The sequence below is a fragment of the Ochotona curzoniae genome, unplaced genomic scaffold (assembly GCF_017591425.1).
Source record: "Ochotona curzoniae isolate NIBS_2020 unplaced genomic scaffold, NIBS_Ocur_1.0 contig_1, whole genome shotgun sequence".
Classification (NCBI taxonomy): Eukaryota; Metazoa; Chordata; class Mammalia; order Lagomorpha; family Ochotonidae; genus Ochotona; species Ochotona curzoniae.
Genome location: NW_024464918.1, coordinates 3142317 through 3157281, shown reverse-complemented (window position 1 = coordinate 3157281; position 14965 = coordinate 3142317). Strand labels below are relative to the sequence as shown.

Sequence of the window (14965 nt, the reverse complement as noted above, 5' to 3'; positions counted from 1 at the left end):
TAGAAAGGTCAGGGAGTGGAGGTGACTGGGAGAACTGCCTCGACCAGCTTGGACTTTGTCCTGAAGGTTGTTCTCCCAGTGCTTCATACACAAACACAAACCCGATTGTGTGAATTACACAGGGCACTCCCTGGGGACATGCAACCAGTGCTGTAGGAGACACAGCTCCTGCTCCTGTGGGGGGGACAGCCATGAGGAGGGAGGGTACCTGCAGACTCAGTGCAGGACCCCCGGGGACCGTGCGGGCTCACATTTTGAATCCACAGGCCCATACCGAAACCAACCTTGGTCATCACCCATGACCCAGGAACATCTCTGTCTGGGTTGTTGTGGGATGCATAACGTTTCTGTTTGTTTTCTGTGTTGTCTGTTTGTCTTGTTTTTGCTTTGTTTTTCGAGTCACCTCGAAGATAAGAAAGGTGGGAGTACACTTCCTTACATGGCCAGAGGGATGGGGATAGATCCAGGAAGGCAGCCACGTGTGGGTGTGTGCTGGGGTTATCTCCGGACCGGCCGCTGGATCCGGAGGGCTGGCTCAGGACCGCGGGAGGCCGGGGAAGCTTCCGTGTACAGGCCCTGAGAGTCGGACTCGGGCCGCACTCTGCTCCAAGCCGTGAGGCTTCTACTTGGCTTCAGTTTCTCCTTCCGCAGAGCCAGAAAGTGGGCCCACAGGACTTCTCCGTGGCCCTCCCCAGGCCCCCTTGGCGCCGCACCCCGTCCCGCGGGGGCCTGGGGGCGGGGCCTGCGCGGGGCCGCGCCCCGAGACTCACCTGTACCCCGAACGGTGACTCACCTGCCCGCTTCCCCCTCCCCCGCTCTCCGGCTGTTCCAGGAGTCCTCCGCTCCTCCTTCCTGTCGGGTCACTCCCCGCCCGAGAGTCCCATCCAGGCCCTGGGAATGAAGGAAGTCTAGGGTTGGGGGGGGGCACGGACGAAGGGATTTTTTTGGGTCCACTACTAGATTCTTTCTGTAGCAGGGCGTCTCCACCCCCCAAACCCGGGCCGGGAAAAGCTGGGATGGGGAGGCGAGGCGGCGGGAGGCGCAGGGAAGAGCGTGCCGGAGGGAGGTGCCGGGAAGGGCGGGCGGGGCCCGGGCCGCGGGCGGGGGCGGGCCGGGGGCGGGGGCGCCGGCGGCCCATTTCCTCCCCGGAGCCGGACGGGCGGGAGACAAAGCGGAGACCGTCGGCCTTGCGCTTCGGGAGTGTCCTGCGCTCGCCCCGCTCGCCCCGCTCGCCCCGCTCGCCGCAGGTAACTTCGCACCCGCTCGACCTGGGCGCGGGGCTCCCGGGGCGGGCTCCTCCTCTTGGGCCGTGCGGCCCGGAGTCGCAGTTGGGGTGCGGGTCAGGCGTCGAGTCGGCGGCCACTTCCCCCGCGGGGCGCGGGCCTGGGCCGGGAGCGGGCGGGGCCGGCGGCGCTTCTCGGCGCTCGGGAAGTTGAGGCGTCGCGGCGGCTTGAGGAGAGACGGCGCAGGCCCCGCGCGCCGCTCAGCTTTCCTCTCAGAAAAGTTTTCTCCGGTTTTCTAAACTTTGGGGGCTGCCTGGGTGCGCGTGCGCCGGCCCTGGCGGGGGTCGCGGCGTCGGTGGGGAAGGGCTGGTGGTTTCCGCACTCCTTCCCTTTCCTCTCCCTCTCCGGCCAGTGAAACTTCCCGGGGTGCGGGGCGGACGGCGGCGGAGCCGGGCGGGCCGAGGCCTCAGTCCTTCTCCGACTGATTGTTGCGGCTTGGGCGCTCGCCACACCCGCGAGTCCTTTTAGCGTGGACCGTAGTGACCTCCGCTTGGGAATTCCTCAGCCGTCCGTCTTGTCGTCGCCCTTTACTTAGACTCGATCCACTCCTGATTTCGAGAGTGCACTTAGCGGGACTTTTCTTGTTGACTTTGAAAGGAGAGAGTTTGTGCGCGCGCGCGAGGACTAGTTGGGCGCTCGCCCCCCGAAGCGGGCTCGGCGCAGCGGCTTTCCGGACGAGGCGGGCGGCACCCTCTCGTGCCCTCCGCCTCGCCGCGACTGTGGGAGTGTGCACGCGTGTGCTGTGTGTGAAGAGTAAGCTCTGCTCAGTTCCCGGCTCGGTTAAGGGCGTTTCAGATGCAGGAAGTGTGGACCTGTGTGGCAGGCCGAGCGTATGAGCGATAAGATATTCGGTGTCAAGCAGTGATTTTTTTTTTAAGTCCGAAGGTGACTTGTTGCATGAAATGGGATTTGCACATTACGTGAATAGGCTGACCCCGTATTGTAACTTGTTACAAGAAGGGTGGGTGAGTAAGGGGAGTTTTCCACGTAGTCTGTCCAGCATATAATTTTTTTTTTGAATTTAGCTAGAAAATAGCTTTTTTCTTTCCTGAAACACTGGTAGCCCCTTAGGGTTTCCTTCCAGTGAGGTCTGACAGGCCGTTGTTCCCTGTTTGGGAAGGGTATGATGAGAAACCATCGAGTGGGTCAGCTCCTTACACCGGGGTACTTGAGGGAAGTTTGTGGAAAGTAGAGTTAGGTCAGTTTTAGAGCAAAAAACTTAAGAGCAAAGTTCTTTCTGACATCCGTTTGTATGGTCATGCGAAATTTGTGGAGGGCTGGAGGGGATTGCATGTTGGTTAGTCCCGGAGAAAGTGGTGATTTGAGATGGATGAAGCGCAGCTGAAGTTGGCCAGGTGAAGGGAGGAAGCAATGAAGTAGCAAAGGTGTGAGGGTTTGGGGAATTGGGCTGCCACTCTTGCGGTTTTCTTTTACTTCTGGCTCTGCTGTTTTTTCCTTGCTGTCTTTGTTTTTTTTTTTTTTTTTTTCTGGTTCATGCCTAAGGTCTGTCCAGCATATCTTGTGGCATGGGAGTTAATCTGATCTGGTTCTTTCTTGTGACTTGGGGGTGGGGGGCATGAGGAGGGCCTTCTCCCTCCCAGTTGGGGGTCATCCCAGACTCTCCCTGTGCTGATCAGTGTTGTGTGCTAAAGGACAGACCTTTGTCGTTTGAGGGCAGCCGGCTGCTGAGCCACCTGGTCACAGGAAGTTCCAGGGACATTCAAATCGCACCTTTCCAAAGGGAACTCTTGTCTGTTTTCGGTGCATAAATGAGATGTAGAGAATCTGAGCTAACAGGCCTGGTCTTGTCCTTTCTTTGAGGACAGGGTGTGAAAGGCATCCTGGTTGTGGGATGGTGGTCCTGGTGTGGATTCTGGTGAAGACTTGGACAGAGGAAACCAGATTATGCCACTCTTGGCCTTGGCTGCTTCAGCTTTAGAAAAACTTTGACCTGGCCTCTGCCTCCACTGGCAGTCAGCTGTGAAGCCTCCTGCCCAGCAGTGCTTTTTCAGTCTTCCCTTGAGTGTAAACACAGGCAGCCTTTGCTGTTTCTGGGCCCTTTACACATGCAGAAGATCCTTTAGCCCTGGCAACCATTAATGATGAACTACTTATTTAAAGGTTTGTATATATGATTTGCCTATTTGAAAGAGTGACACAGAGGGAAACTTTTCCATCTGTTCCAAATGGCTTGCATTAGCTGGGGCTGGGCCAGAAGCGAAAGGCAGGGCTGGGTCTCCTTGGTGTGATAGAGACCCAGTACTTGGACCTCTTCCCTGCTTTCTCAGGCACATTGGCAGGGCACTGGAATGAAAGCAGAGCAGCTGGGACTTCAGTTGGTACCCTGATTGGGGATGCAAGAACATCTCAACCTGCTACACCACAGCATTGGCTCCCACAGTTTTTTAATTTTCATAAAATTCAGTTTTTGTTGTTGCCTATACATCTGATGTCATATCTAAGGAGTCGTTGCCAAATTCAGTGTCATGGGTATGTCCCCATGCCTCCCAACAGCTGAGCTGTAGATACCTTGATGGCAGAAGGTTTTTTTTTGTTGTTGTTGTTGTAATCATTTTATCCTTCTAGATTGAGCAAGCACAAGGAGAACAAGGAAAGACTTTTTAAAAATGCAGTTTTTGGGATGGGCATTTGGCCTAGAAGTTAAGATGCCAGGTGAATGCCGGTATTCATGGTGATGGCCCTGGGTTTCAGCCTTCTGCCTCAGGTACAGCATGAGGGGCAGTGCTGGCAGCTGCAGTGGGTGAGTCTCTGCCACTATGTGGGAGACCTGGAATTAAGTTTCTGATTGTCTGCTGGCTCCCGGTTCAGCCTGGACCTTGTGGGCATTTGGGGAATGGGCCAGCAGATAAGAGCATTGCTTCCACGACTGTCTCCTTATCTTTCAGATTAGAAACTGTAATAATAATTATTTTTTAAAAGTTCATTTACTTGAAAGGTAGAGAGACCACATCTCTTCCTTCTGCTCATTCACTCCCTTGTGTGCTTAACAGTCAGAGTGGGGCCAGGCTGGATTCAGGACCTGGAAACCTGAGCCCTTAACCAGCTGGCCCCTCAAGATACACTTAAGTTGGAATGTGAATCGGGCACTCCTCCAAGGGATCTGGGTGACTCAAATTGTTGCTAAACTTGCTGTGTTATAATACCTGAATGCTGTCACGAAGTGAAAGAAGTAATTTTTAGAAAGATTAATTTGTTTTTAACAAAGAGGCAGATTTACGGAGAGGAAGAGAAACAGTGAGAGCTCAAGAGAAAGAATCTTCTATCTGCTGGTTCACTCCCCAGATGGCTGCAATATCCAGAGCTTAGCTGATCCAAAGCCAGGAGCCAGGGGCATGGATCTAGCCATTGAGCCATCTTGCTGGGTCTAGACCCCCAAATAAATCTTACAATATTCTTCTATGAGACATACTACCTAGAGATAATGCTGTCCAGTTTTCCTGATGTTTGTAATATTTTCAGGCTGATTTTGGTGAGGTGATAGTGACCTTGATACTGCGTGGATATGTGTGCTGTCTTGTGTGATTCCTTGTAAGTGCCAGCATGATTTCTTCTCCAGTGTCTTTGCTTAGGATTGTACCCGACTTTACCACCAGTTTTCAGTAGAATGAGATACTTGTTTTTGTTTGTTGGCAATAAATTACTTGATCTAAAAGCATAGTAAGAAGACATGGTGTAAGGGTAAGAGTGTGGTATATGTTTTTTTAAATTAAAGGTTTTATTTACTTATTTATTTTTGAAAGGCTGAGAGATACAATTATCTCAAATGCCTACAACAATCAGGGCTGGGCGAGGCTGAAACCATAAGCCAGGACCTCCATCTGGGTCTACTGTGTGGCTGGTAGGGACCCTAATATTTGAGCTTGCTGTTTCCCAGTGTGCTCATTAAATTGAAGCTGATTTGAAATGGGGGCAGGTATAGACCTCAGGCACTCAAGGATGTGAACTTACAAAGCAAGGCTTTAGCCACTGAGCCATTGCGCTGGGCCCAGTTTATTTATTTAATTACTTTTTTTTGAAGAGCAGACACACACACAACTGGAGAGATAGAGATCCTATCCTCTAGTCCAGTTCCCTAGATCCTTGCAGTGACTCCTCACCTCTGCCCCACAGGGTCTGCATTAGTAGAAAATTAGAATCAGCTCAGTTGAGAATTGAAATGATACTCTCATAAAGGACTGGAGTGTCCTCTCTTGTGGCTTGATTGGTAGGTCAAACTTACCTCTGGTGTATATCGTTTGATTTTTTTCTAAGTGTGAAGGCTGCTCATATGTAACTTGCGTACACACTAGATTTTAATTTATGTAATTTTTGTAATCTGCCCACTTAGCATAATTTGAACATTTCCCTATTGGTAGAGTAAGTCTGATCCTTATGTTATGTACCACAAAGAAGACATGCTGCCAAATCAGCTAGGAAATACCATCAATTTTAAGACCACATCCAGATTTCAGAGACTTAAGAAATGTGAAGTAACTTGTGCTTTAGAGTTGATGAAGTATGATTAACCGCTGAGTGCTAACATGGCATGTTAATGATTCCCTCCTTTTCCGTTGCAAGGCTGCCTTAATCAGGCCTCTGCAGGGCACTTTGCACACTTTCTGGGCTGCTTTACTTTGTACTGAATTCTCCCCATTCTCGGTTACTGTTTTAGGATAACTTATAAAAAATGGAACCCCTGTGGGGAAACTTTTTTCTTTTTGATTATAATAGTTATAAAATTAGTCATTTTAACTGCAGCAGTGTGTCAGTAATCTTGGGGACACTGTTCTGAGAAATGTGGCATTAGGTGATTTCATTGCTGTGTGGTCATCACATAGTGTATTTACACAGGTGTAGTTGATATAAATGCTTTTTTAAAAAGTTACTTTTATTCAGGGGAGATTTACAGAAAGGAGAGAGGGAGAGAGATGGGGGATATCTTCATCCCGTGGTTAATTTCCCAAATGGCTGCAACAGTGGAACTGTACTCTGTTCCCTTCCCAGTCCCGGGAGATGGATCAGAAGTGGAGCAGCCAGGACTTGAACCTGTGCTCACATGGGATACCAGCTTAGCAGGTGGTGGCTTTAGACGTTATGCCACAACACAAACCCTCCAACACAGGAGGGAACGTGATGTATTTATTTGAAATACAGAGTGACAGAATTCTTTGATCTGCAGCCGGTTCTCCTCGGGAGCCTAGGACTTCCTTGGAGTTTACCAAGTGCGTGGCAGGTCCCCAGTTACTTCCCATGTGCACTAACTCTATGGGACACTGGCAGGTATCATAGCTTGCTATGCCACAATGCCAGCCCGAAGAAAGACAAAAAAGTACAGTATTGTGACTATGTAGAGAGCATACTCATTATCCAGTGTTAAGTCCTGCACATAATTGTATGTGCTGTACTTTGTATGACCAGTATCTCCACAAACTGATGGCTAAAAAGTCACTTGGTAATAGGATATTTTAGCTGTCCATTATCCTGTGGGACCATCATCATATGTGCAGATGATTGTTGAGTAAAATCTTGTGTGGTACATGACACTATTTTTAAAAATGTGTAGTTCAGTAGTGATGAGCATGTTGATAATGTTGGAGTACTGCCACTAGGCATTACTAGAACCTGATAGTGTCCTTTAAGCTACTTAGGTCCTGGTAACGTTTCTTTTTCTATTTTTTAGACTGTAGTTTCTGTAGTGTTTGTGTTGTTTGCAGACTTGTTCTTCACCTTCTAATATCTTCAAATTCTTCTAGTGACTTTTTCATTTGAGTTGTATTCTAAAATTTCTTTGCATTTTAAGCTATCTCATTACTGATATTTCTGTTGCTTTCAAACATTATTTTCTTGACTTTGTCCGCTTAGCCCCTTAGTTCTTTGAGTGTCTGGAAAGTGTTACTAAAGCAAAGTCCACTGTGGGACTGGGGGACAGTTTTTTATTGGTTTAGTTTCTCCTTTGGTTTGTGTTTTTCTTTGTGTGGCTTCTGCGTTGACCTGATGTGGTACCTCTGGGCATCAGGTTCTTCCACCTTCCAGAGCTTGCTGGGGTTTTTTTTTTTTGCTGTTGTTGTTGTTTTTACCTTTTGTAGTCTTTCTGCTCAGAATCAACCTGCGGTATAAACATCAGCTCTTAGGTCTTTTCTGAGCCTGCGCCTTTCTCTGGGCAGTACAACATGGTCACTCTTTGTTATTCTGTTCTCCTCCCCTCCAACTGAATGTGATTGCTTTTAAGTGTGTTTGGTCTTTGAAGTCTAGCTCCCAAAAAGATAAATGAAAGAAAGAGGAAAGGGAAAGGGTGCTAGTCCATTAAATTCCTTGGAAGTCACTTCAGTTGAAAGACATGTGTTTCCGTCCCACTGCAGCTTGCCTCGGTGCCCCCTTCTTTGGCTATAGAGAGAGAGAGAGAGAGAGAGAGAGAGAGTGTGTGTGTGTGTGTGTGTGTGTGTGTGTGTCTATGTCTGTCTGTCTCCGTCCGCCCTACTGCATCTTGCCTGGGTGCTCTCCTCTCTGGCTGTAGCTGGTGTCTGTGTGCGCAGTGTCTCCATCTTCCTGACTGGAGGCAGTACTCTGTGATGAGAACACATATCTCCAATTTGGACGACAGTGTTCTTTTTGTCCAAATTGGTTTCTGCAAGCCGTTTAGAAGCTGCTTCAGGAATGCATGTCTGGTTGTCTGTCCAGGGCTGTGATTGAAGGATGGGCATCTGCTGCTGGCGTAATAGCTGAAATTGATAACAATTAACTTACTTTTAAAAAGATTTATTATTTATTTGATAAGTGGAATTCAACAAAGGGAGAGACGGAGAGTTTGAGATCTTCAGTCCTGTGGTTTGCTCCCAAATGTGCACAATGGCTGAAGCTGGGCCAGGAGCTTCTTACGCTTGTCGCAAGTGGGTACACAAGGGCTCAAGGACTGGGCCATTTTAATATGCTTTCCCAGATGCATTCATGGAGAGCTGAGTCAGAGAGCAGTTAGGGCTTAAACTCGTGCATAAGGATGCTGCCATTGTAAGCAGGTTAAAGTGCTATGCCATAACATGGACAATTGTATTTGTTATGTGAAGATTTATTTAGGGGCTGGCATTGCTGGCATCTCACTTGGGCTCCAGTTTGAGTCTTGGTTTTCCTGTTTCTAGTTTAGCTCCCTGCTGGTGAACCAGCAGGGGAGAGCAGTGGGAAGACAACTTAGGTCTTTGTGCTCCTGTAGCCACATGGGAGACCTAGTTGAAACTCCTAGATTGGGACTGATATGGCCAGCCCTAGTCATTGGGGCAGTTTGCAGAGTGAACCTGCAAATGGAAGTTTGATCTGTGTGTGTGTCTCTCTCTGTAACTCTGCCTTTCAGACACTTAAAAATGGGGGAGGTACTTATTTGAGAGAATTACAGAAGCGGTAAAAACACACATACATACATACACAGACACACACGGAAGAGAGATCTTCCATTAGCTGATTCACTAGCCAAATGGCCACATGGCTGGAGCTTGGCCAGAACCAGTTCCATTGGTTTTGCAGGCCATGAGCAGAGACCTGATCTGAGTGATGCGGCCTAGACCTGAACTGGTATCCATTTGGGATACGAGTTGTTGCCATGGCCTGTGGTAGCTTTATCTTCCATAGCACAACACCAACTCCATTACAGCTGTGTTTAGAATAGCATACTGAAGAAGGGATTTTACTGTGTGAACACAATAAAATCTTTTTGGGGTCAGCACCATGGTATAGTAGGTTAAACCTTTGCCTGCAATGCTCATATCCCATAAGGGTGCTGGTTCAATTTTGACTGTTTCTTTCTTTCTTTCTTTTTTTTTTTTTAGAATTTATTTATTGGAAGGTCAGATTTACAGAGAAAAAGATCTCCCAACTGCTGGTTTGCTCCTCTCGTTAGGCACAACAGCCAGAGTTGAGCCGATCGGAAACCAAGAGTCAAGAACTTCTTCTGGGTCTCCCACATGGGTGAAGATCCCATTAGGACATCCTCTACTGCTTTCCCAGGCCACAAGTAGAGAACTGTATGGAAAGTGGAGCAGCCAGAACATGAACTGGTGCCATGTGGGATCGCAGTGCATGCAAGACGAGGATTTAGCCACTGAAACATTGTGCTGTTACCTGACTGCGTGCTTTCAATCCATCTCTGCTGATGTGCCTGGGAAGGCATTGGAAGATGGTTCACATCTTTGGGCCCCTGCAGCCACTTGGGAGACAGGGAAGAAGCTCTTGGCTTGGGATGAACTCAGCTCTGGCCATTGTGACCATCTGGAAAGTCAGCCAGCAGATGGAGGATCTGTATCCTTAACTATTTGTAACTGTGACTTTCAAATAAAAAAAAGAAAAAAATGGGCCTGGCATGGTAGTCTAGTGGACCAAATCCTAGTCTTGCATGTGCCAAGATCCCAAATGGGTGCCGGTTCTAATTCTAGTGGCCCTGCTTCCCATTCAGCTCCCTGCTTGTGGCCTGGGAAAGCAGTTGAGGACGGCCCAAAGCTTTGGGACTCTGCACCAACATGGGAGACCCAGAGGAGGCTCCTGGCCCCAGACTTTGGGTCAGCTCAGCTCCAACCATTGCAGCTGCTTGGGGAGTGAATCAGTGGATGGAAGATGTTCCTCTCTCTCTCTCCCCTCCTCTTAGTATGCTTGACTTTCCAATAAAAATAAATCTTTAAAGGTTCTACTATACATGATGAAGGATTTGTTGCATTAACACTTTCTGTTTTGGTGAGGAACAAGAAAACACTTCAAGCATCTGGGAGTGTCTTACAGAGCATCCGTTTCTTCAATTTGCCTAGGTACCAGTGTGCTTGCTTTGAGTGCCTTGGGGATGTTGGTTACTCATTCTGGTGGTCTGCTCAGCCTCCTGTGTTGAGGCCTGAATCTATTAGGGTGGGAATTGGAGAGTCTGGCTTGACCTGCTTTGCCTTACCTTATGCTGTTTGCTTGTAATACTGCTGCACTGAGTTATCTGTTAACTGAAAGTTCAAAGTGTGCAGTAAACTGTCGACATTGCCCTTTCTAGTTGGAGCCTCTAATGTTCATTATTTTTGACTTGAGATTTCTTCATTGCTCTCACATTTTTCTTTATATGCAAGTATGCCCCAACCCTACTTCTAATGGAGCTTGAAATTAGCATGCGTTTCTATTTATTTGTTGATGGACTGTCATATATCAAACCCACTATTTGATTGGGATTTAATTTGTGCTTTGTCACTAGCTGCAAGCTTGGAATAATGTGTCCTGTGTAAATACAGTTTGAAGGGGGACTTTTGATATTTTTCTAAATATTTGTAACAAAGATTTGATCATTTGGAACAAGTATGTGAGTAATGTGATTTATTTTTAAAATGTCTGACATTTTTTTTCGTGTTCCCACTTTTTGAAGAGAAGGCATGTAATTATTGTGAAGGAGTTGTAACTGTAAGAGTTTTAAAGTAAAATTTTGAGGACTTTACAGAAGAAAAACTTGTTTTGGCTCTAAAATTTTATAAAACCAGTAGTTTCATTAACTAGATTTGATGTTAAGTGATTGATCTTCCTTAATTGCTAGTTCAAAGGCTCATTCTTTCCTAGAATGTTTACCCCCCTCCCCCCCCCCCCCCCCAGCCCCAAGATTTATTATTTGAAAAACAAAACTATGGAGAGGTAGGGACAGAAAGAGACTTTCCATCTGTTGGTTCATTCCCCAAATAGCTGCAACAGCTAGGGCTTACAGAGGCTAAAGCCTGGAGCCTGGAATCCCATGTGGGTCTCCCACATGGATGACAGAGGCCCAAAGGTTTGAGTTGTTTCCCACTGCCTTCCCAGACACATTAGCAAGAAGCTGGATTGCAAGTGAAACAGCTGGTGCTTGAGTCAGTACTCTGTTATGGGTTGCTGAGGTTGCAGGTGACTGCTTAATTTGATGCATCACAACATAGCTCCTAGATTGCTTAGTTCTTGACTATTACATTCCATTATATTGGGCCATAGATTTCCCTCATTGTTGTGTTCTGAGGTTTTAGTGTTAAATATTGTCAAATAAGTGGACAATTGTCTTGAAAATGCTTCATTGCTGTGGGTCATATTATTATGTTAGTATTGGACATTCTAAATTAAAGATGTGAGTTGGAAGTCTGGTTCCTATCAAGTTACATAATCCTGGACTGGTTTATTAACTAGGTTAGACTACAGATTGTTCTTGAAACTTTAAATGCCATCATAACTCAGAAAGCATGTTCAGTGTGGCCCATTTCAGGTGACATGAATGATAGGGGCCTTTGCTAATAGTCCATTTGCCCTGTGCTGCTGACTCATGCTTTATTCTTAAGCACGAAGATGCATTGTTAATGTTCCATCTTGGTGTGTTGAATATTTTATTAGGTTAAATATTTCAATATTAATCTAGACTCTTAATCATGGTTTATGAACTATGATACTGCAGTGAGTAAGCAAGACACTGAAAGGGAAGCTCTATTACTGATGGCTTGGTGTTTGTGGGATTTTCTGTTTCTAGGGATTTCTAAGTTGGCTAAGGTTTTCTGTAATCATCTGTTATCCTTTTCTTGCTTCAGTGGACCTGAGGTCCTCATCTTCTCAGAAAAGCTTTAAACTGACTTTGAGGTGCATCTTTAGAAATCTATCATTTTATAGTGAAATTTGTTTGATCCCTTGGAAGGTGGGAATAGCCAAGGAAATTAAAGATGGCAGACCTGGAGAGAAAGTTTGGGGTTTTTAAGATCAGTAAGGACCTGGTGTGATTGTTCAGTTGGCCAAATCTCTTGCAAATGTTGGGATCCCATATAGGTGCCAGTTTGTATCTCAGCTGTTCCAGTTTCCATCCAGCTCCCTGCTTGTTGCCTGGGAAAGCAGTCAAGGATGGCCCAAAGCCTTGGGACCCTGCACCCATGTGGGAGACCTGGAGGAGACTTTGGGTTCTTGGCTTTGGATTGACTCGGCTCCGGCAGTTGCAGTCCGTTGAAGGAGAGTTTAGGGAGAGACAGAGAGGTCTTCTGTTCATTGGTTCACTCGCCAGATGGTGGCATTGGCTGGGGTCTGCCAAACTGGAGCTTCCTCTGGATCTCCCACATTGAGTGTAGGGTCCAAAGCTTTGGGCCACCCTCTGCTGCTTTTCCAGGTCGTTATCAGGAAGCTGGGTGGAAAGTGGAGCTGTTGGGGCTTGAACAGTGCCCACATGGGATGCTGGCGCTTAAAGAAGGGAGATTAGCCTGTAGAGCCATGGTATCAGCCCAGACATAGATGGTTTTGAAGAGGTGGGACAAGTTTTGTAGGTGTCCTGAACTTTGTGTTGTCTGGTACCTGATGGCTGCATCTTTTGGCATTTCAGCAATGAGCTGTCATAATGTTCCCCTGGTGGTGGATGTTAAGTTTAAAAACATCTGATTAAGTAACATCTGCCAGGGTTTTCATTGTAAGGATATCTGTTTTCTTTTGGTCTTGATAATTAGTGGCTATGATATCTGCAAGAGATGTTTAATTAGTGTTTCTTTCTCTGGCAACCAGCAAAATTCAGAGCATGGTGATTTGCTGTTGATGGATGAATGACAAAATAGAGCATCAAAGGTATATGCAACAATGCAAGCATTAGATAAGTCTTTTTCTTAAGCTTTTTATTTGAAACATTGAGTGACAGAGGGAGTAACAATGATGTATCCTTCCATGTGATTCATTCTCCAAATGATTGTGAAAGCTAAGTCTACAACCCTCCTCAAGCAGAAGCCAGGAACTCCATCCATACCTCCTACACAAGTGGCAGTGATCCAAGGTCTTGGGTCATATTCTGATGCTTTCCAGGATACCTTAGCAGAAACCTGGTTTGGAAACTGAGCATCCAGACTTGGACTGCTGGCATATATGTGGCAGCCTAACTTCCTGTGTCATGACACTGCCCTTCACATCTGTTTTCTTGCTCCATCGGGGTAGCATCCCAGAATCTCTGTTAAGGTCTAGACATCATATGGCCTGATTCTCCAAGAAAAGTATGTTCTTTGAGCTTCTCATCTGTGTGAAAAATTTATCTGCTTTTTAGTCCAATTGTTGTGAAACAAAAGCCTCTTTACCCTATTGTCTTTCTTTTCTCTGATACATGTAGCCCAGATGCTTATTTCATATTCTTGCTTTTCTGATTGGAGTCATCTATTCTTCATATGGAAACAGACTTTCTGTGCATCCATAATCAGTTGCCTGTGATGAAGGCTTAAGCAGCTAGCTCTCTATTAAACACTATTCTATTGTTGATGGTCTCAACTATAGTAGAGTGGAAGCTGAGTGAATGAACAAGATATCTGGTTCATACAGCAGCTTGTCATTTTACCTCAGGAGTTGCTTTTTGTTTCTTATTTGATTTCTCTTTAATTTAAAAATTTAAAGACTTATTTTTATTGGAAAGGCAAATTTACAAAGAAGGACAAAGAAAGATTTTGCACCCCCTGTTTTGCTCCCCAAATGGCCACAATGGCCACAACAACTGGAGCTGAGCCAATCCTGAGGCTGGGAGCCAAGAGCTTCTTCCGGATCTCCCAAGCTACATGCAGGGTCCTAAGGCATTGGACCACCCTCTACTGCTCTCCCAGGCCATAAGCAGGGAACTGTATGGGAAGTAGAGCAGCTGGGGATGAACAGGTGTATGTGTGTGATGTTGGCGTGTGAAAATGGAGGTGGAGGATTAGCTAGCTGAGCCAATACTGTGGTCCCTTCTCATTTTTTTTTCTTTTTTAAAATTAAATACTTTAAATTTATTTATTTTGAAGATTTATTTATTTTTAATTGGAAAATTAAATCTTTACAGAGAGGAGATAAAAAGAGAAAGATCTTCCATGTGCTAGTTCACTCCCCAAGCGGCTGCGATGGCCAGAGCTTAGTCCAACCAAAGCCAGGAGCCAGAAGCTGCTTCCGGGTCTCCAACACGGAGCAGGGTTCCAAGGTCTTGTACCTTCCTCTTCTGCTTTCCCAGACAAGAATTAAGAGCTGGATGGATTAGTTGGAACATGAATTGGTGCCCTTATGGGGTCCTGGCGCCTGAATGGGGGAGGATTTAGCTGACTGAGCCATAGTGCTGGGCCTCTTTGTCCTTCCCTTTTTCCCCTTTCCTTTCCCTTCCCTCTTCCTCCTCCCTTCCCTCCTCTTCTCTCTTCCCTTTTTATTTTTTTAAATTGGATAAACATATTATTATATGGCGAAAGAGGGACAGAGAGAAAGATCTTGCCCTCTGCTGGTTTACTCCTGGAGAGGCTGCAATGGCCAGAGCTCAGCTAATGAAGGCTAGGAGCCAGGAACTTCTTTCAAGAAGTGTGCTAGGTCAAAGTGTGAAGCCGGAGATTCCATGGGGGTCTTCCATGTGAGTGGCAGGCAACAGAATCCTGGGACCATTATCTGCTCCCCAAGCTGTTAGCAGGAAGCTGGATTAGTAGTGAGGCTAAGTCTGTAGTCCTCCAATTTAGGACTTGGGGCTTCCCCAGAGTTGGTTTAACCTGCTGTGCCAGAACAGCTTCCCCTCTCATTTCTTGTTCTGCTCTAGCATATTGCCTTTCTTTTCTTCTCTTCTTTTTTTAATGTCCTCAAGAAGCTGTCTCCTCTTTTTGTTAGCTCTTTGTAATTCTCTTTCCCCAGGTAACTCACATTGAATCTCTTTCCTTTTGCTTTTTGGCTCAGATGCTATTAAGGCAGAAAAACTCTGGCTGGACTCCACCTAATTC

General features: G+C 46.5%; 1 protein-coding gene across 2 annotated transcripts in view; it reads left to right on the top strand.

The window, feature by feature from the left end:
• Nucleotides 1-1159: 1159 nt before the first annotated feature.
• Nucleotides 1160-14965, top strand: part of CTNNA1 (catenin alpha 1) — a 141634-nt gene continuing 127828 nt past the window's right edge. The window contains exon 1 of one of the 2 annotated variants that reach the window (XM_040977893.1): nt 1160-1247. The gene's annotated coding sequence lies outside the window, so the exon portion shown is untranslated. Of the gene's footprint in view, nt 1248-1703; nt 2037-14965 lie in introns of those variants that run through there. The other variant, XM_040977982.1, reaches the window with a different exon arrangement.